A 20,747-nucleotide genomic window follows, 5' to 3' on the forward strand; every position below is an offset into this window, starting at 1 on the left:
GCTCCCTGGAGAATCCATTCAAAACTTGGCCACTTCATCTGGCTTTTCCTTGTTAACTTGCATTTATTAGTTTTATCTTTTTTTTGCTCTTTGAATGGTGGAATGGAGAGATCAGCACTAATGTGCTGATCCTGGCAGGCCTGAGACCCAGGACAGCCAGTCCTGTGATGTCTCTTGTTTCTAGGTCTAGGCGTGTGCCATTTGCCTTATGCTCTCTGAAGGCTGACTACCTTCACCTCAGTTGTCCACACTCACCTTCTCTTGAGCCTTCCCTGAGCATCTCTTTTTCTGCTGCTTCCTTCATTCTGCAGGCTGGGCTAGGGCACATCCCTCTGTGTCCTTCTGAGGTCCTGTTCTTATCTCTAGCATGTAGTTTTGTAACTACTTACTTAATTGCATCTCCCCCATCCCACCTCCCTTGGCTATGAGCCTCTTAGGGCAGCTCCTGGAATGGGATTAAGGTTCATTGAGTACCTCCAACTTGCCAGACATTGTGCCAGATGTGTCCTATGCTTTATCTTAATAAATTTCTGCACCCTGCCCTGTGAGGTGGATTTTATTATCTTTATTTTATAGATGGGTAAATGGTGGCTTAGAGATATTAATTAGCTTGCCCAAGGCCATTTATTAAGTGGTAGAGCTGGCATTTGAATCCAGTTTTCTCTGACACCCCAGCCCTTGCTTTTCTCCCAGTGTTGCCCTTCAGGTCCTCTGGTATCAGTGCTGACTCGTGCTGTCTTCACTTCACTTTTCTGACCTCCTATCAGGGCACCTCTAGCCATGGCTGAACCTGTCAAGTTCTCCCTTTCCTGTTTCTGCTTCTAGATTTTTCCTGTTGACTAGATTTGCAACCCAACTGACAGAGAATGACTGATATCATCCCCACTCATTTCACTGTCAAGGGTTGGGCCTGTCAGCACTCGGTGAATAATATGCTGGCCATGGGCACTGATCATAAATCGTTGCCTGTTCGCTGTCACGGTCAAACTCACCTCCCCAAGTTGTGGAGTTCCAGATGGGCTACTAACAAGCTTCGCTGTTTGGTCACTTGATTTTTCCCTAGAGCAGAAGGCTCTTCCTTTCCCTAGGTTTGCATTTCTGTATCCTAAGAGGAAAACGTGGCTCATTAGTAATGGAGCACATATGCCTTTCCTTGCTTATCATGAATTGACACTGATTAGAGAAGCAAATAGCAGTCTTTTTTTCTTCTCTTGCCATCCAGTCAGAACAGTGACTCCAATTTTATTTGTCTGTTTTTCTTGTTGTCTTGGCTTTCTCCTGCTCACCATTCTCTTACCAAATCTATTGTAAAGAATTTATATTCATGGAGTGTTTATCAGGTGCCAGGCTCTGGTCTAAATGCCTTATGTGGATAAACCCATGTGATCCTTGCTACAGTTCTATGGAATGGGAGCTACTCAAGGCAGCTGAGAACATCTGTTCTGGACGTATGTACACTGCTCCCCTCCAGGACACCATTAACAGGCACCAATGTGAGCAACACCCCTGTGTCTGTGTAGTGCCACTCTCCTGGCACCATCATCACCTCCATTTCAGAGAGGAGGAAGTGGAGAAGCAGAGAAGTTAAGTAACTTGTCCCAACTCCCCCTGCTGTGGTAGCATGTTGGGACTCAAACTAGGGCAGCCTGGCTCCAGAGCCTACTCGCTGCTCTCATTGTACTGCTTCTTCTCCTCTCTGTCTCCCAGTAGAATCTAGGAAACAGAATTGTGTTTGGTTAGGTATTCTGGGTAACTGAGAGTAATAAAACTGTTTTGTTTCAATAAATGTTCTTGAAAATCTTTCTAAAATGACTCAGTTGACTTCCTACTCTAATGAGTCAAGTGCTCAGTGAACTGGGCTTGACCCAGTTCACTGACACTCTGTGTAAGTGAGGGTCCTGCAGGTCCATGAGTTCATTCTGAAACTCTACTTTCATCTCTGGAATTTCCATCTAGATGGAGAAAGTATAGGAGATTAGAAGAGTCTCTCCATAAAACAGGACTTAATTCAGACATCTGACTTCAAAAAATTAATTCTTCATCTTTGTTCATAAGCTCCCCTGGGTCATTAAATAGTAGATTTCCTTACTTTGACTGTTATGCTAGCTTGCAGCTGATCACTGAATTGATTTGACAGAACTTTACTCCAAATCACCTTTCAATGCAACTCAAATAAGCATATATACGCTGATGATGGGATAGAAACATTTTTAAAGTATTCCTTGTTTATAGCACTCCAAGAGACCTTAGACATAATATAATTTAATCCAATTAGAAATCACTTTACTGCTTCTGTGGATTTTTAAAATGAAATCTCTGCTTTTGTATCTTTATTCACAGGGATCTCACCACCCCTGAGGACTGCAGAGGCCCACTGAAAGGACACCACTTAGATTAACTTCTGGTTCAACTGATCACTACCACTCTCAGGCAGGGAAAGTGTGGCCTGGGACATGTGCTTTAGAAGGCCTTACAAATCACAAACACAGGGAAATATGATAAATTAAAACTGTTTGGGTGCTTCTATTTCTTGGGGTAAGGTACTTAGGGCTGGTGCAGCATGACCTATGACTCTAAATATCTGCTCTCAGGACTAACATGATTCAGGAACCAGGGAAAGCTTTCCCCTCATCTCTTTCCCCAAGTCCTCAAAACACAAAGCACATGTGTCTGAGTGACATGAAGGCATGTAGGCTGAACACTGTGGAAGCCAGAGGCAGATAGTGCTTTGGAGTATGGGAAGGATTTGAGTGGATAAAACATGTAGTTAAGATAAAAGACAAATTAATAAGCATGTCGAGTCTTTTCTTTCAGAAGGCAGGAGAACACTCAGTTTCTGCAATAGAGCTGGGTTCCATTTCTCTTACTGCTCTTCAGGGTCCATTTCATGATTCTGGAGGTCCTCACAAATCACCGTGGTGGCTGGGGAATTTTTGCAATAGTAAACAGTTTGTATTATTTTCAAATTTGTATGTGTATACAAACACAGATATAACATACATGAAGAGTGATACTGATTCTTTATACTGACAGATAGAAACTGAAAGTTAGTACAGTAAATATTTTTATTTAAAAATGTTTAATAGGGGTGGTCTTCCAGGAAGCTGGAGGGGTTTCAAGGAGGCTGGATGGCAGCAGCCACTTTGTGAGCAATGTGACAGTCTCACTGCACACTATCTGTCAGGAAAGAGTTTCCTTGAATAATTGTAGCCCAGGCAGCTTTGATAAAGCTTACAAAGGAGAGTTGTGGAAAGTGAGGAACCAGGAATTTCTCTGGAAGCACGTGAGAAACTGTGAGAAAACTGCACCATCTTTGTGCTACTTTTACACACTTCGTGGGCACATCTTGAGGGCACAAGGGTGCACTGTAGGTCAGCGACTGCAGTGGCCAGTGACTCAATTCTTGTAGAACTGGATGGTGGGCAACATTCTTCATTTTACACCAGGCTCCTATTCCAGCTGCTGCTAAAGGATAAGATAGCATAGCTAGGGGCATAGTCAAGATGGCAGACTAGGAAGAGGTGGAATTCGCGTCTCCGCACAACTAGGGCACCTAAGGGGACGGGAGGAAACCCCAGTGACCAGGTAGGATGTGGGGCATGGGGGGAGTGAAGGGGGAGGAGAAGTGCAGGCGGGATGGGACTGACCATGCTGAGGAGCTGCTGGGGGAGGGGAAGGGATCCCACGCTTGAAAGGGGAAATTGTGGGACCACTGGGAGGGCAGAGGATCAAAAGAGAGTGTGGCCAGGTTTTCCCTGCTCACTTGGGTCCCCAGGAGCCTGCTGAGATACTGGGCCTGATCCTCTGCCCACCGAGGCCCCCCCAGCTGTGTGGGTTCTGAGGGAGTGGAGAGAGGGAAGGGGAGCAAAAGTAAAGGCCAGACCTCCAGGAATGGCACCCCTGAGGGGTGGCTGGGGGAGAGAGTGGTTCCTACACCCAGTGGGATCCACCCATGGTTAGGGGTTCAGCAGCGATGGGGGAGACCCTGGGGGAGACAGTGGGGGTGAGGCGCAAAGGAAAGGAAGGGAACGGATCAGTGCTTTCCCTGTCCACTTAGGCACCAGGGAGCCTGTTGGGCTCCCAGGCCTAATCCTCTGCCCTCAGAGCCTCCCTCCTGCCCTGCAGAGACCAAGCCCCGCCCCTACACCCCCACCCAGGGCCTGACCTCTATATTCGGAGACCCCCTACAACCCGCTGGGCCTAAACCCCACCCACACAACATCACCCAGGGCCTTACCTCCAAACTCCAGAACTCCACACTACAGAGGCCCTCCTTTCCACATGCTGCCTCTCTCCTTCCTCACCGATACTAAGCAGAGGCCCCACCCCATGCTTGAACATCACCCTGCCTAGGCCCTGCCCCATTTTCAAATGTCACCACCTACTCACCTAGGGCTTGCCCCACCCTAAACCTCGCCCCTGCCGAAGTTCCACCCCCACCAAACTCTGCCCACATAGCCAAGGCTTTTTTTTGTTTTTTCTTTTTTCCTCTTTTAGATTGGGGTTCTATTTTACCTTGTTGATTCACTGCTGTTGATAAATTTATATTTTTATTTTTTCTAACAAATCTATTCTTTTTCTAATTTTATTTTATTCTTTATACTTTGTTATTGTTCTATCCCTTTGGCTTGTTTCCCCACCCCCCCCCCCCTTTTTAAATTCTTTTCTTTTTTTTGTTGTGGTTTCATTGTAGCTTGTTGCAGTTGTTTCAATTATATTTTTATTTTTCCTAATATATTTTTTATCTTTCTAATTTTATTTTGTTTTTTATTCTTTGATATTGTACTGCTCCTTTTTTTCTTTTTCTTTTTTGCTTTTTTTTTTTTTTTTGCCATGCTACACGGTTTGTGGGATCTTGGTTCCCAGGCCAGAGGTTGGGCCTGAACTCCTGTGGTGGGAGCTCTGAGTCCAAACCACTGGATTAACAGAGAACCACAGGCTGCAGGGAATATTAATCAGAGTGAGGCCTCCTGGAGTTCCTCATCTCAGCACCAAGACCTGGCTCTATCCAACTGCCTGCAAACTCCAGTGCTGGACTGGAGTTTGGCCTCAGGTCAAACAAGCAGTAAGACAGGAATTCAGCCCCACCCATTAAAAAAAAAAAATGAAACGCCAAAAATATGTTACAGATGAAGGAGCAAGGTAAAAACCTACAAGACCAAATAAATGAAGATTAAATAAGCAACCTACCTGAAAACGAATTCAGAGTAATGATAGCAAAGGTGATCCAAAATCTTAGAAACAGAATGGAGAAAATACAAGAAACGTTTAACAAGAATCTAGAAGAACTAAAGAGCAAACAAAGAGTGATGAGAAAAACAATAACAAAAATTAAAAATAATCTAGAAGGAAACAATAGCAGAATAACTGAGGCAGAAGAACGGATAAGTGAGCTGGAAGACAAAAGAGTGAAAATAACTACTGCAGAGCAGAATAAAGAAAAAAGAATGAAAAGAATTGAGGACAGTCTCAGAGACCACTGGGACAATATTAAACACACCAACATTTGAATTATAGGGGTCCCAGAAGAAGAAGAGAAAAAAGAAAGGGACTGAGAAAATATTTCAAGAGATTATAGTTGAAAACTTCCCTAATATGAGAAAGGAAATAGTCAATAAAGTCCAGGAAGTGCAGAGAGTCCTATACAGGATAAATCCAAGGAGAAACATGCCAAGATACATAACAATCAAACTATCAAAAATTAAATACAAAGAAAAAATGTTAAAAGCAGCAAGGGAAAAGCAACAAATAACATACAAAGGAATCCCCATAAGGTTAACAGCTGATCTTTCAGCAGAAACTCTGCAAGCCAGAGGGAGTGGCAGGACATATTTAAAGTGATGAAATGGAAAAACCTACAACCAAGATTACTCTACCCAGCAAGGATCTCATTCAGAGTCAATGGAGAAATTAAAACCTTTACAGACAAGCAAGAGCTAAGAGAATTCAGCACCACCAAACCAGCTTTACAATAAATGCTAAAGGAACTTCTCTAGGCAGGAAACACAAGAGAATGAAAAGTCTTACAATAACAAACCCAAAACAGTTAGAAAATGGTAATAGGAACATACATAGCAATAATTACCTTAAAGATAAAAGGATTAAATGCTCCAACCAAAAGACACTGACTGGCTGAATGGATACAAAAGCAAGACCCTCATATATGCTGTCTACAAGAGACCCACTTCAACTCTAGGGACACATACAGACTGAAAGTGAGGGCATGGAAAAAGATATTCCATGCAAAAGGAAAAAAAAGAAAGCTGGAGTAGCAATTCTCATATCAGACAAAATAGACTTTAAAATAAAGACTATTACAAGAGACAAAGAAGGACACTACATAACTATTAAGGGATCAAACTAAGAAAAAGATATAACAATTATAAATATTTATGCACCCAATATAGGAGCACCTCAATACATAAGGTAAATGCTAACAACCATAAAAGGGGAAATTGACAGTAACACAATAATAGTAGGGGACTTTAACACCCCACTTTCACCGATGGACAGATGAACCAAAATGAAAATAAATAAGGAAACACAAGCTTTAAATGATACATTAAACATGATGAACCTAATTGATATTTACAGAATATGCCATGCAAAAACAATAGAATACACTTTCTTCCCAAGTGCTCATGGAACATTCTCCAGGATAGATCATATCGTGGGTCACAAATCAAGCCTTGGTAAACTTAAGAAAATTGAAATTGTATCAAGTATCTTTTCCGACCACAGTACTATGAGACTAGATATCAATTACAGGAAAAAAAATGTAAAAATACAAACACTTGGAGGCTAAACAATATGCTCCTAAATAACCAAGAGATAACTGAAGAAATCAAAGAGGAAATCCAAAAATACCTAGAAACAAATGACAATGAAAACACAATGACCCAAAACCTATGGGATGCAACAAAAACATTTTTAAGAAGGAAGTTTATAGCAATACAATCTTACCTCAAGAAGCAAGAAAAACCTCAAACAACCTAATCTTACACCTAAAGCAATTAGACAAAGAAGAACAAAAAACCCCAAAGTTAGCAGAAGGAAAGAAATCATAAAGATCAGATCAGAAATAAATGAAAAAGAAATGAAGAAAACAATAAAAAAGATGAATAAAACTAAAAGCTGGTTCTTGGACAAGATAAACAAACTTGATTAACCATTAGACAGACTCAGCAAGAATAAAAGGAGAAGACTGAAATCAACAGAATTAGAAATGAAAAAAAGAAGTAACAACTGACACTGCAGAAATACAAAGGATCAGGAGAGATTACTACAAGCAACTATATGGCAATAAATTGGACAACCTGGAAGAAATGGACAAATTCTTAGAAAAGCACAACCTTCTGAGACTGAACCAGGAAGAAATAAAAAATATGAACAGACAAATCACAAGCCCTGAAATTGAAACTGTGATTAAAAATCTTCCAACAAACAAAAGCCCAGGACCAGATGGCTTGACAGGGGAATTCTATCAAACATTTAGAGAAGAACTAACACCTATCCTGCTCAAACTCTTCCAAAACATAGCAGAGGGAGGAACACTCTGAAACAAATTCTACGAGGCCACCATCACCCTGATACCAACACCAGACAAAGATATCACAAAAAAAGAAAAGTACAGACCAGTATCACTGATAACCATAGCTGCAAAAATCTTCAACAAAACACTAGCAAACAGAATCCAAAGGCACATTAAAGGGATCATATACCATGATCAAGTGGGGTTTATCCCGGGAATGCAAGAATTCTTCAATACACGCAAATCAATGTGATACACATTAACAACCTGAAGGATAAAAACCATATGATAATCTCAATAGATGCAGAAAAAGCTTGTGACAAAATTCAAAACTCATTTATGATAAAAACTCACCAGAAAGTAAGCATGGAGGGAAGTTACCTCAACATAATAAAGGCCATATACGACAAACCCACAGCCAACATCCTTCTCAATGGTGAAAAAATGAAAGCATTTCTTCTAAAATCTGGAACAAGACAAGGATGCCCACTCTCACCACTAATATTCAACATAGTTTTGAAAATTTTAGCCACAGCAATCAGAGAAGAAAAAGAAATAAAAGGAATGCAGATCGGAAAAAATGAGTAAAGCTGTCACTGTTTGCAGATGACATCATACTATACATAGAGAATCCTAAAGTTGCTACCAGAAAACTAGTAGAGCTAATCAATGAATTTGGTAAAGTAGCAGGATACAAAATTAATGCACAGAAATCTCTGGCATTCCTATACACTAATGATGAAAAATCTAAAAGTGAAATTAAGGAAACACTCCCATTTAGTATTGCAACAAAAAGAATAAAATACCTAAGAATAAACCTACCAAAGGAGACAAAAGACCAGTATGCAGAAAACTATAAGACACTGATGAAAGAAATTAAAGATGATAGAAACAGATGGAGAGGTATACCATGTTCTTGGATTGGAAGAATCAGCATTGTGAAAATGACTATACTACCCAAAGCAATCTACAGCTTCAATACAATACCTATCAAACTACCAATAGCATTTTTCACAGAATTAGAACAAAAAAATTCACAATTTGTGTTGAAAAGCAAAAGACCCTGAATAGCCAAAGCAATCTTGAGAAAGAAAAACAGAGCTGGAGGAATCAGGCTCCGTGACTTCAGACTATACTATGAAGCTACACTAATCAAGATAGTATGGTCCTGGCACAAAAACAGAGATATAGAGCAATGGAACAGGATAGAAAGCCCAGAGATAAACCCACGTACATTTGGTCACCTTATCTTTGATAAAGAAGACAAGAATATACAATGGAGAGAAGACAGCCTCTTCAATAAGTGGTGCTGGGAAAAACTGAACAGGTACATGTAAAAGAATGAAATTAGAACACTTCCTAACACCATACACAAAAATAAACGCAAAATGGATTAAAGACCTAGATGTAAGGCCAGACACTATAAAACTCTTAGAAGAAAACATAAGCAGAACACCCTATGACATAAATCACAGCAAAATCCTTTTTGACCTACCTCCTAGAGAAATGGAAATTTTAAAAAAAGCAAACAAATGGGACCTAATGTAACTTCAAACCTTTTGCACAGCAAAGGAAACCATAAACAAGACAAAAAGACAACCCTTCGAATGGGAGAAAGTATTTGCAAATGAAGCAACTGACAAAGGATTAATCTCCAAAATATACAAGCAGCTCATGCAGCTCAATATCAAAAAAACAAACAACCCAATCAAAAAAAGAGCAGAGACCTAAACAGACATTTCTCCAAAGCAGATATATAGATTGCCAACAAACACTTGAAACGATGCTCAACATCACTAATCATTAGAGAAATGCAAATCAAAACTACAATGAGGTATCACCTCACACCAGTCAGAATGGCCATCATCAAAAAATGTACAAACAACAAATGCTGGAGAGGGTGTGGAGAAAAGAGAACCCTTTTGCACTGTTGGTGGGTATGTAAATTGATACAGCCACTATGGAGAATAGTATGGTGGTTCCTTAAAAAACTAAAAATAGAGCTACCATATGACCCAGCAATCCCATTACTGAGCATATACCCTGAGAAAACCATAATTCAAAAATAAACATGTACCACAATGTTCATTGCAGCTCTATTTACAATAGCCAGGACATGGAAGCAACCTATGTGCCCATTGACAGATGAATGGATAAAGAAGATATGGCACATATATACAATGGAATATTACTCAGCCATCAAAAGAAACCAAATTGAGTTATTTGTAGTGAGGTGGATGGACCTAGAGTCCATCATACAGAGTGAAGTATGTCAGAAAGAGAAAAACAAATACTGTATGCTAACACATATATATGGAATCTAATAAAAAAAAAGGTTCTGATGAACATAGGGGAAGGACAGGAATAAAGATGCAGAAGTAGAGAATGGTCTTGAGGACAAGGGGAGAGGGAAGGTTAAACTGGGACAAAGTGAGAGAGTAGCATTGACATATATACACTACCAAATGTAAAATAGATAGCTAGTGGGAAGCAGCCACATAGCACAGGGAGATGAGCTCCATGCTTTGTGACCACATAGAGGGGTGGGATAGGGAGAGTGGGTGGGAGATGCAGGAGGGAGGGGATATGGGAATATATGTATGCATATAGCTGATTCACTTTGTTATACAGCGGAAGCTAACACAACATTTTAAAGCAATTATACTCCAATAAATATGTTAAAAAAAAAAGATAGCATAGCTACCTTGTTTGATACCAGTCAGTTGTTAGGGGAGCAGGTATTTGATTTGATATCTGTTTCCTTACAAATTCATGCTTTTTCCTGTTTAGCTGCTGATCTGGAAAGTTGTACATTGTTTGGTAAAATATGGACTCTGTAGTTTCCGTACTCTTGCCATTACCTGTAGGTAGAATTTTGACTTCTAGTATATTGTTCATTTTACTTTTACTGTAAAATTTAAATTAAAAAAATGCTTAATAATAACTTATTATATTTTCAAATTATTAAATAGTTCAACTTATAAAAATAATAGTTTCAACATTTTATTTACTGATTATAATTGATATCTTACTTTTTAATTTTTAATATTTTAGAATAGAATGAACTTTAAAATATGTATTAAATATTAATTTTTCAATATTACATAAATTTACATTTTATCAAAATACACTAAATGTATATACTTTGAATATAATTACATTGAAAATTATAGATTATTATGTTCAATAGAATCCAAATTATGTGAAAATATTGGTAACAGCATAATTAGTAATTTTATTAAAATGAAGTAAAAATATATTTTGTGCTATAAACATATTACTTATGAATTATGAATGCATTTTTAAACATCATAGGCCCATCTACAGAATATTTAGACCTATGATAGTAATTTTTAATGATAATTATGTCATCTTTTGTATTTTGCCACCTTTAATTTTAAAAAAGTATATATATCTTTTGATATTGGGGTTTCAATATATATTGTCCAAGATAGGAGGCTGGGACAGATTTAACTGTTTGTTGCTTAATTTTTAACTTTTAAATAGTTAAGCATAAGTATGTGGATCCCCAGTTATACTCTAGCCCCGAATCTTTCAAATGTGATGCCCTAGGACCACAGATTAACCTTAGGGCTCATTCTGCCCATTTATAAACTGGGGTTCATGATCTTTCATGGCTGTGGTAAGAATCAATAATGCACACCAAAAAATTTGTAAATTACTAAGCACCATTCTAATATGTAAGGTATTGTTTAACATCACTGTCTAAAAACAATTTTTAAATGTTGAATGATAATTTATTTTCACATAACTTAGAATAACAGAATCTTCAAGTAGAAAGAAACTTTAGATAACATATATCACTTCTCTTTTCTTCCCTCTGCACTTTCTGAGACAGCCCATTGTAATTTTTGATACTGCTGTTTTTAGAGAGTTGAAATGTGTCCTTCCTTCCATTTTGTAATCTGCCCTTATCAGAGACATCATCACTACTACACCTTTTTCTTGGTCGTTACCTCTCTCCCACCTTCAAAATTCAGATAATTTTCAAAGACATATTAAATTGCAATTAAAAAACACTTTCACCTCTTGTGAGCCTTATTCCTTTTAAAAAGCAGTCATCAGGACATCGTATCTCTGTTTTCCCTGACATTAAATTGCTCCCAACATATACATATCCAAGTGCTCCTGTTTTAAATGTCATGAATTCTAGGCTGACACGATCATTTTCTCTTCTGTCTTATTTCTAAATTATTAGTTTATTTTCTCATTGGTCAGAATTAAGCCCAGGATAACAGCTTCTCTCTTTGTTTCTTTCTCCTTCCAAGCAACCACATTCATCAGTAAGACAAGCTAAAGTTGCATCAGATACTATACCTTTAGCATAATTAGATCATTTCTTCTGTTGATGAAAGTTGTGCATGTATAAGCAGCCTATATAAGGGAATTACTGAAATGATGCATTAATTTTCATTTTCCATGACTGTGAAATCATCTGTGCCCCAATCTGTGTTCTGTCCTGAACAAAGGGAATTGAATGTAGTAGGAGCAAATGGTGGGACCCCCCCATGATGAGTTAGAGAGATTTCTAAATATTTGTTTTAGTAAAATTCCTACCCAAACCTTGAAACACTGTTGTTGCTTTTTTCCACCCTATAGAACATTGTATCCAAAGATCTACATGGAATAAATAAAAGTACAATTGTATTATAGAGCTGACAGTGTGTGTATATAACATTAGCTGCATGAGGTACCATGGCAGCAGTTTAGAGTGAAGTTATGAAGGCTCACATCCTCCTCCTGCCGCCTCCCCTCTGAGTTATCAAGTGATGGATCATTTGTAGTCAAAAGTAAACCCTGCTGAGTTGCTATATCCAACTTAGGTTTGTACCAGAATTAATTATACCTTCTGCTACTTTGCAAAGGAGTGTGACCAATAAATTCTAATAAACAGGAGTAGAAAGATTTTATTCATGCCATTCTAAAGAAATTAGAACATAGTAGTGTTATTTAGCAATGCAGATGTTATATTATTGTGTTGTTTATATGAAAATGGATATGACATGAAGAGGTATATCAAAAGAGTAAGAGAGAGATTTGAGCTGGGCTACTGTTTTGATTATGCATATTTATTCATAATGCAGAAGTTGCTCCATGGAACCTCTTTTCCTAAGATGGATTACCTATTTTTGGAAGCCTTATTCTATATTTTTTTATTATTTAGAAGTGTCAATACTGCCAAGGTACAATATTTATGAGTGCCTTGTTTAAATTGTACCTTAATTGGTTTAGTCTCCAGAGTTGCAAGACATGATGCTAATACTTGGTTGCCCAGTGAGCAGGGCAAATATTGATGTGGTGCTGTCTGTTGGCTGCTGGGGAATGGGCTGGCAGTACATGGTCTGAAAACAGTAATTGCACTGTGACTCTGATTTGTTGTTAAGGGTATAATGTTTTTTCACCAGCAGATCACCTAATTTTCTATTTTGATTACTCTGTCAGGACAATATCCTTATGCACATATTTTATTTTATGTTCTCGATAGCAGTATGCCCAAACAAGATCTATGTTAACCAACTGATTAAAGAATTAAAACAATTAGATGACCTCCATACACACACACACACACACACACACACACACACACACACACACACCCTCTCTCACTCTCTTTCTCTCTCTATTTGTGTGTGTGTGTGTGTGTGTGTGTTTCTTGCTTGAAATATTCATGGCATTGTGACTCAGGGAGTACTTTGAATTATCAATATCATGACCCAATGTCATGACCCTTTCTTTAGTGGACCAGTCACATCCAAGTATTCCATATGTTTCAAAAAGAAGGATAAAGAGTAATAAACCGAGAAGTTAATAATTTAAGAGTTCATATCCTATCTGGGGCAGATTAGGGTTAAAAAAGCAAGGTAACTTTGCAAATAATTTTCAACTTGGTACAATAATTACATCCATCTTCAAAATTGGTGCAGGCCCTACAAATCTTTCACAAGGCCTTATACTCCCAAATTCATTCCCGCTTCACATTACATCCTATCCCTTCAAGCTCAGAACAGAACACATCAGTTTCAAGTTTTGACTAGTTATATCTCATTTGACTCTAACATGCTAAATCTTCCAAGTATGTTCAATATAGTCCTCTAATCTAGGATATCCTGCCCATTTTTCTGTGTTTGAAATGCTCAAGGATTATCACATATAGATCCAGTGGCAATTCTCCCATGTGTCTTATTATTATTATTTTTTAATACATTTATTTATTTATTTATTTATTTTTAGCTGTGTTGGGTCTTCGTTTCTGTGGGAGGGCTTTCTCTAGTTGCGGCAAGTGGGGACCACTCCTCATCGCTGTGCGCAGGCCTCTCACTATCGCGGCCTCTCTTGCTGTGGAGCACAGGCTCCAGACGCGCAGGCTCAGTAGTTGTGGCTCACGGGCCCAGCCTCTCCACGGCATGTGGGATCTTCCCAGACCAGGGCTTGAACCCGTGTCCCCTGCATTGACAGGGAGATTCTCAACCACTGTGCCACCAGGGAAGCCCCTCCCATGTGTCTTTTTTATAATTGGTTATACCAAGCAACAAGGACAAAACAAATATTGTATAACATATTTTTGTACCAAAAGTACACATTTGTTTTTATTTCTACTTCTCACTGTCTCTTAGCTAAGTGGGTGAGAGAAGGGAGGTACCTACTTGAAATACTTGAAAATTTGAACACTCTGACAATAGAAGTAACCAGTCAAAACAGAGGAAAGAGACTATCCTGCAATCTCCAGACTCTCTTAAGACTCTGGGTCATCTTGTGGACAGGGGGCAGGTAACATTTCTCCTTGTGGGTCCCCATGGTTGCAGTCACCAAGTCCCATAGTCCAGTTGCCCTGAAGAGAAGATGCAGTATCTGCCTTTTCATGAAGCTTCTGAAGATGTATCTATGATTTTTACAAGTTACCAACAGATGTGACCAGGCTTACTTCCTTGACAACTGAGTCATTCCAATTAAAAATTCAAGACAACACTTGCATCTTCATAAAAATGTGATAGAAATTTTACAACTTCTGCAAGTAAGTCTTCAATTAATTTAGCCAATGGTATGATAGCCACCATCCAAAAGGGATCTCATTACATAGTTAATACAAGGCAAGAAGACGAAATAAAACCAAGGCCAGAGAGGAACTTCCCTTGTGATGCAGTGGTTAAGAATCCACCTGCCAATGCAGGGGACACAGGTTCGATCCCTCATCCAGGAAGATCCCACATGTCATAGAGCAAATAAGTCCTCGAGCTGCAACTACTGAAGCCCACGTGTCTAGAGCCCCTGCTCCTCAATAAGAGAAGCCACCGCAATGAGAAGCCCACGCACCGCAACATCACGCAACTAGAAAAAGCCCGCGAGCAGCAACAAAGACCCAACGCAGCCAGAAATAAATAAATAAAATAAATTTATTAAAAAAAAAAAAAAAAAAAAAAGAACAAGGCCAGAGAGATTTTTCCAAGGCTGTGCTTTTGTTGCTTCAAGTCCCAAATTCCATCTTCTCCCTGAAGCCCACACTGACCATTCCAGCTCACCAACTTTAGTCTTCAAAAGCATGTAGTGACCTTCAGTAATTCTGCTCTTTTTGCATCCTGCACATATTCCTAGTTATCTAAATGATCTTCTGTTTTATCTTTGCCTTTTCCTTTCACTTAGGATATGAGGTCTTTGAATGAAGGAGATATATAGTAGATTCCCTTTATTTGGGGTATTTATATTTTATAAAGTTGCCCCCAAACTCTGAATTAGCAAATACTGAACCATTGTTCCTAGGGAAAATATATCAGAAATGTTGGGTGCCTTGACTGAGGTCACTCCACTAACACGTGCAAGAGTTGGGTTGCCATCCTCTGGTCATCTCTATATGAGGGCTAAAACAAGATGGAAGAGCATCATTTTATTTGACCTCAGCTGGGAAATACAGGTTGGAGACCTAAATTTTCCACCACTTTGGGCATGACCATGTATGCCTACAATGGCCTGAAAGCCCATAAGTATTGATTTTGGGGTTACAAATAAATTTTAGCAGTATGCACATTTGCAAATATGAACTCCATGACTAATGAGGATTAATTGCATTTGTCGTATTTCTTTGGATGCCTCAAACACTGAATACAGCCTTTTGCCATTAGTGATTGCTTAATAGAGGTTTGTTCAGTGATGGGTTAGGTGAGTGAATGAGCTGATAGCCCCAGAATCAGAGAGCAAGGGCTGGTTTATTTCTTGCTGTTTTGTAGTGCACCTCCCAGTGTGTTGAAAGACACACAGTGAAGGTGTTGAAAGCATGGACTCTGGAGATGGAGGGTCTGGATTTGAATCCTAAAACTCCACCATTATATCCACCTCTATGAGTTGAGCCTCAGTTCCCTCCTGTATAAAATGGGAGATAATAATAGTTTTGACCTTAGTGAGTTGTTATAAGGATTAAATAAGTTGATATTTGAAAAGAATTTAGCAAGTACCTGGCACATAGCATTATATAAATGTTTGATAAAATTAAAACAGAAACAAAAACAAAACTCAATATCATATTCTTAATACCTAGCATTGTAATAAACTATTTTTATTGTATTTCTAAAAATTAATACCTATAACTTTCCATTTCTCTATACTTATTTGAGAGAAAACATCCAACTGCCTTCTTCAAAAGAAGACTAGGAGAGTACAGTGAAAACTGTATTGAAAATATGAACTTAAAGAAATGCAAAATGTTACTACGATTCCTTTGTATGCAAGTCTGGCAATCTTCAAAACCAGGATGTGGTCTCTTTGGTCTGTCCTAGCAATACCTGAAACTTGTACTTTGCGGTTCACCCAGTACATGGACAAGTAGCAATTTTGTTGTGACTTTCTCACACTTAATGTCTTTGAACGAGCTGACAGAGCTCACTGCTGCACTGCCAGAAAATAACCGTTTAGGGTGAAACTGTATACATTTCTTCCCTTTTCTACTAATCAACAGGTTTTAACTTAAGATAAAAATGAGGCCCCTGAGTTCATACTGGAAATCGGGGGGGAAAAAAGTAAGAAATGATATGTTGTCAGCTTCCCTGAAAAGGTGCAAGGCACCAGAACTGAACATAAAGACTTTATTGCCTTGCAAAGAAGGCGTCATAGCATTCAGATATTACCTACATCTGTTTTAATGATTCCATTTAAGCTGTCATTTTCTGCATTTACCTTGCAGCATTCAAAAGCAACTATACTTACATGTTCACAGCCAACTCATTGCCAGCATTTACAAAAGTGGGGTTGGGTGGGGGGAGAAAATGGTATATGATGTATTTCAAAGAACAGTTTCCTTCCAGAAAATTAGCAGTAATTTTGAGGCTACTCTTAAAGGGAAGTAAAGTTTCTTCAGAGATAAAAAGTGCTGACACTGAATGAAAGAGAAGAGGAGAGAGAGAAAGAGAGAGAGAGAAGAGAAAGAGAGAGAGAGAGAGAGGCAGGCTAAATTCACTCTCTGGTCCTTTCTCTCTCCACCCTTTTTCTATTTATTTGATTTGCTGTCAAGCACTCCTGTGGGGATTGCAAAGAAGCTGGGGATGAAGTCACCCTACTTTTATTCCCAACAAGACCAGTTCTGATCAATAAAGGACACAAATAAAGGTGGCTTTTCTGGGGATTCACTTTGCTGCTTCGGAAATGGGAGTAATTAATGGTGGCTATGGCTTCCAAGAGGCTGTGAAGAAGGTCCCAATGTCTCTATGCTCCTTGGAAGCCCCACAGTGACTTACAATCTAGAAACGCAAATCACTTTGGATGTGGCAATTTTGTTATGGGTGGTCTAATATTCTGAATCAAATGCTGCAACTTCTTCTCAAAATAGGCTTCATTTCTCAAGTTTGAGCTTAAATCCCATCACCACTGCCTCTGACCCCTCCAAACTCCAAGGGTTCTCTTCCTCCTTTAAGTTCCTGGGACTTGGGTTAACCTGACTCTGGTCTGCACTCTGAGTGATGAACTAGGGCAGTTGTTTGTTTACATGTTTCTGTATATGTGTTTATTTTCTTAGCTCTCCAACTAAAACTTAATTTTGTGAATTCAGAGTTACATTTCTTGGGGCCACTCATGCCTCCTGCAAGGCACATTTCAGAGAATAAGTGTTTGAAACAATAATAGTCTGTTTGCTATTTTTCTACTAAAGGTGACCTCCAAATCTACACAGTCTATAAGACTATGTTATTTATTTTTTGGACTCCTTCCCCTGCCTATTTTGCCTATTAGGGGATTCTCCCTACATTAAGCTTGCAAATGGTTTCAAAATCATTATGTTAGTGCTCCAAACAAACTTGAGCTGACAATTTGGATCAAGCAAACTTTGTTTTGTGGGAAGAACAATGGCTTATGACTAAGCAGGCCTGGCTTATCTATCCATGATTCTCTACTGTAAGCCTTCTCTAGACCAGGTGATGGTGAAGTGAATCCTGTGGTGCTCCTTAGTAATGAGAATGCAGAGTGCTCATGATTATACAAAGTGGGACTTCATAAATCTCTTTTTAATAAAATAATTCACTAATGAATTAATAAACAAATTCAGCATCTTTGAGCAATTTGCTTAAGTCCCCTTTAGATCTTCTGTAATTATGTGGATAATGCTTAGTGTCCCTTTAATCTGACTGCATAATTCAACAGGTTTATGCTCAATTCTCAGCATAAATCATTTTCAATTTTTTCTTTCTTTTTTTTATTGAAGAATGAATACTTTAAAATCAGAGAAAATTAGGGATTCTGAAATAGATGGTAGGTCCAGAAACAGAAGCAGAAGGAGGAAATGTTGTTTATTAATGTTACTCCAGTAGTATTTTATTTCCTGGAAGGTGAGGGGACCCTAGGAAACATGGGCCAGAGTTTAGTTATGGATTTTCATTATTTTTCTCTCTTGACTAAAGAGAAGAAATCTTGTCTTAATTTGCTTTTGCATTCAGGTGCCTAGCACAATGTTTAGAATATAGTAGGTGTTCAGTAATTGTTTTCTGAATAAATGAAGGGGAAGCACTAACATAGCAGTGTCAGAAAGGTAGGCCAGGAAGTAGAGGGTCTAATGGAGAACATCTTGTCTGTGTTTCTGTTTCTTTTTTCAAGATACCCTTTCTACATGGGAGTGGGAAAGAGAAGGGAGTACATTTTTTACTACTGCCATTTTTTTCTCCTTACCTCCACTAGGTCCTTGCTCAAATTCCTTCTGTTTGGAATTCAGAAGGGTGACTGCATACTCACTCCACATGCACCTTCTTACTTCCTGTCAAATTGATTGTCATGTTGGAGAGAATTTGAAGAAATAATTGCCCACGTTAGTGTTAAAAACTGAATGCAGATTGCTTTATTTTTCAGAAATATTTGACTTCATTAGGAAACAAATTCTGATTCCAAGGATCTTATGCCCAATAGAAGTCAAGATAACATTTACCAAAGGTACTACTCAATCAGTAATTTAAAAAATGTATACATACACATGTTTTTTCTGAGGTCCAAGTAAGTTTGAAAAGCGTGGGTTAAATACAGTTAAATATACTGGGCTTCCCAATTTTTAGTATAAAAATCCTATGTGAATCTCTATATTTCTCAAAGTTATTTTTCCATGGAATCTTTTTTTAAAATAAAATATCATGAGAGATTAGAATTCTGTGCAAAATTCTTTGGAAAATTTGTAATAAACCACTTCCCAGAACATATTCACAGAATGAGGGCTATAAGCCTCAATCCTGAAAACAGGCTGAAATGGAATAATTTTCTGATTCATTTTTTCCATTTCAGAATTCACACAACATTATTCATCTCAAGCTACAAGAATGTTGAGCACTACTGTCCCTTCACCAAAACAAAAAACAATATATTATAGGTGTGTGCAAGAAACTTTGCAATAAAATCACCTGCCCTGCATAATGACTGGTTTAGTTATTGGTAAGATTGGGGACAATAACTCTTTGAACTCTACGTTGTAACATTTCTCATAAGCCATATCGCCAAGTTTTTCAGCTGCTTCAAAACCATTAATTAGTGAAGAAGTGTATCTCAACACAGTAATTTCCCAATAAAAACTACAGGTATCAGACCAAATGGATGCAAGCTGATCAAAATGTAATGTTATGTTTCCCATAATCATGGTGGATCATTTGGTTCATATTGAAATTTGGACTTTAATTTTCTGCCACAGCCGAAAGGAAATTTCAGCCAAAGGTGGCAGAAACTCAAGAGGCTCTGCTCACCACAGGTGTTTAATCATCAGGGATGCTCTTGGGGAATAGCATTGACGGCTGTCCAGGCTGGCTTCTGCACATGGGGAAAAGCTAGTTGGGGGGAGAGGCAGGTTAGAAGAGCATCAAAATCTGGACAAGCTCCAAAGAAAATCTCATCTTTCATTTCATACCTTTGTTATTTTCTGTCAGTCTCTCCCCAGAAAGCGTTATTACTTTGCAGGGCTCAACAGGGGTTGATGGGTAACTTCAACATTTCCCCTCAGCCTCACTGCCTGGCAGGTGGACTTCTTCATTTAAAGCTGCACCACACTTTTCCCAGTTTAATGGGCATAAATATAGCTACTCAAAGAGGGGAAACACTTTCCTATCCATGAAGATATTACATCCAAGAGACGAAAGGAAAACCTGCTAATTGAGAATTACACTTCGGTTTAATTACACAGATGCTAAAATAATGTAACTGAAGCGACTTAAAAATATAATTATCCACTCTGCAGTGCTTGAGAGCATGTTTTATCTTTTTGCCTTTAATATACATGATCAAGAAAGAGCCAACAAAAGAATAATTCCTGGGTAATTTGGGAAACTGGGACATGTTTGGGTTTGAAGGATGTTTCAGAAAAGTGTCTTGAAATAGGAATTATCGAAGGTATTTTATGAGTAACTATACATAAAATCCTTCTTCTTTACCTGTATGCTCTTCAAAGGCACCTGGGATTAAAATAAATAATAAATTTTAGGATAGCTTGAAACTGTATCCAATTATCTCCTCCAACATAGCAGCAAGTGAGGATTGCTGTATATTTGGAAAGACATCCTGTGTTTATGATGTGACTTGAGGAAGGTCTGAAAAACACCTCTGATTGATGAAATATTCTTTCCACCTCTCCTTCTCCAACCTTAAGCCCCATCCTGTTGAATTTATTATTAATAAAATGCTGGTTTATTATAAATTTTTCAAAAATATTTACATAGAATGCTAATATTTATCTTAAACACTGCTAAAAATAAAC

This window comes from Balaenoptera acutorostrata, chromosome 13 (genome assembly GCF_949987535.1).
Source record: "Balaenoptera acutorostrata chromosome 13, mBalAcu1.1, whole genome shotgun sequence".
NCBI classification, from domain to species: Eukaryota; Metazoa; Chordata; class Mammalia; order Artiodactyla; family Balaenopteridae; genus Balaenoptera; species Balaenoptera acutorostrata.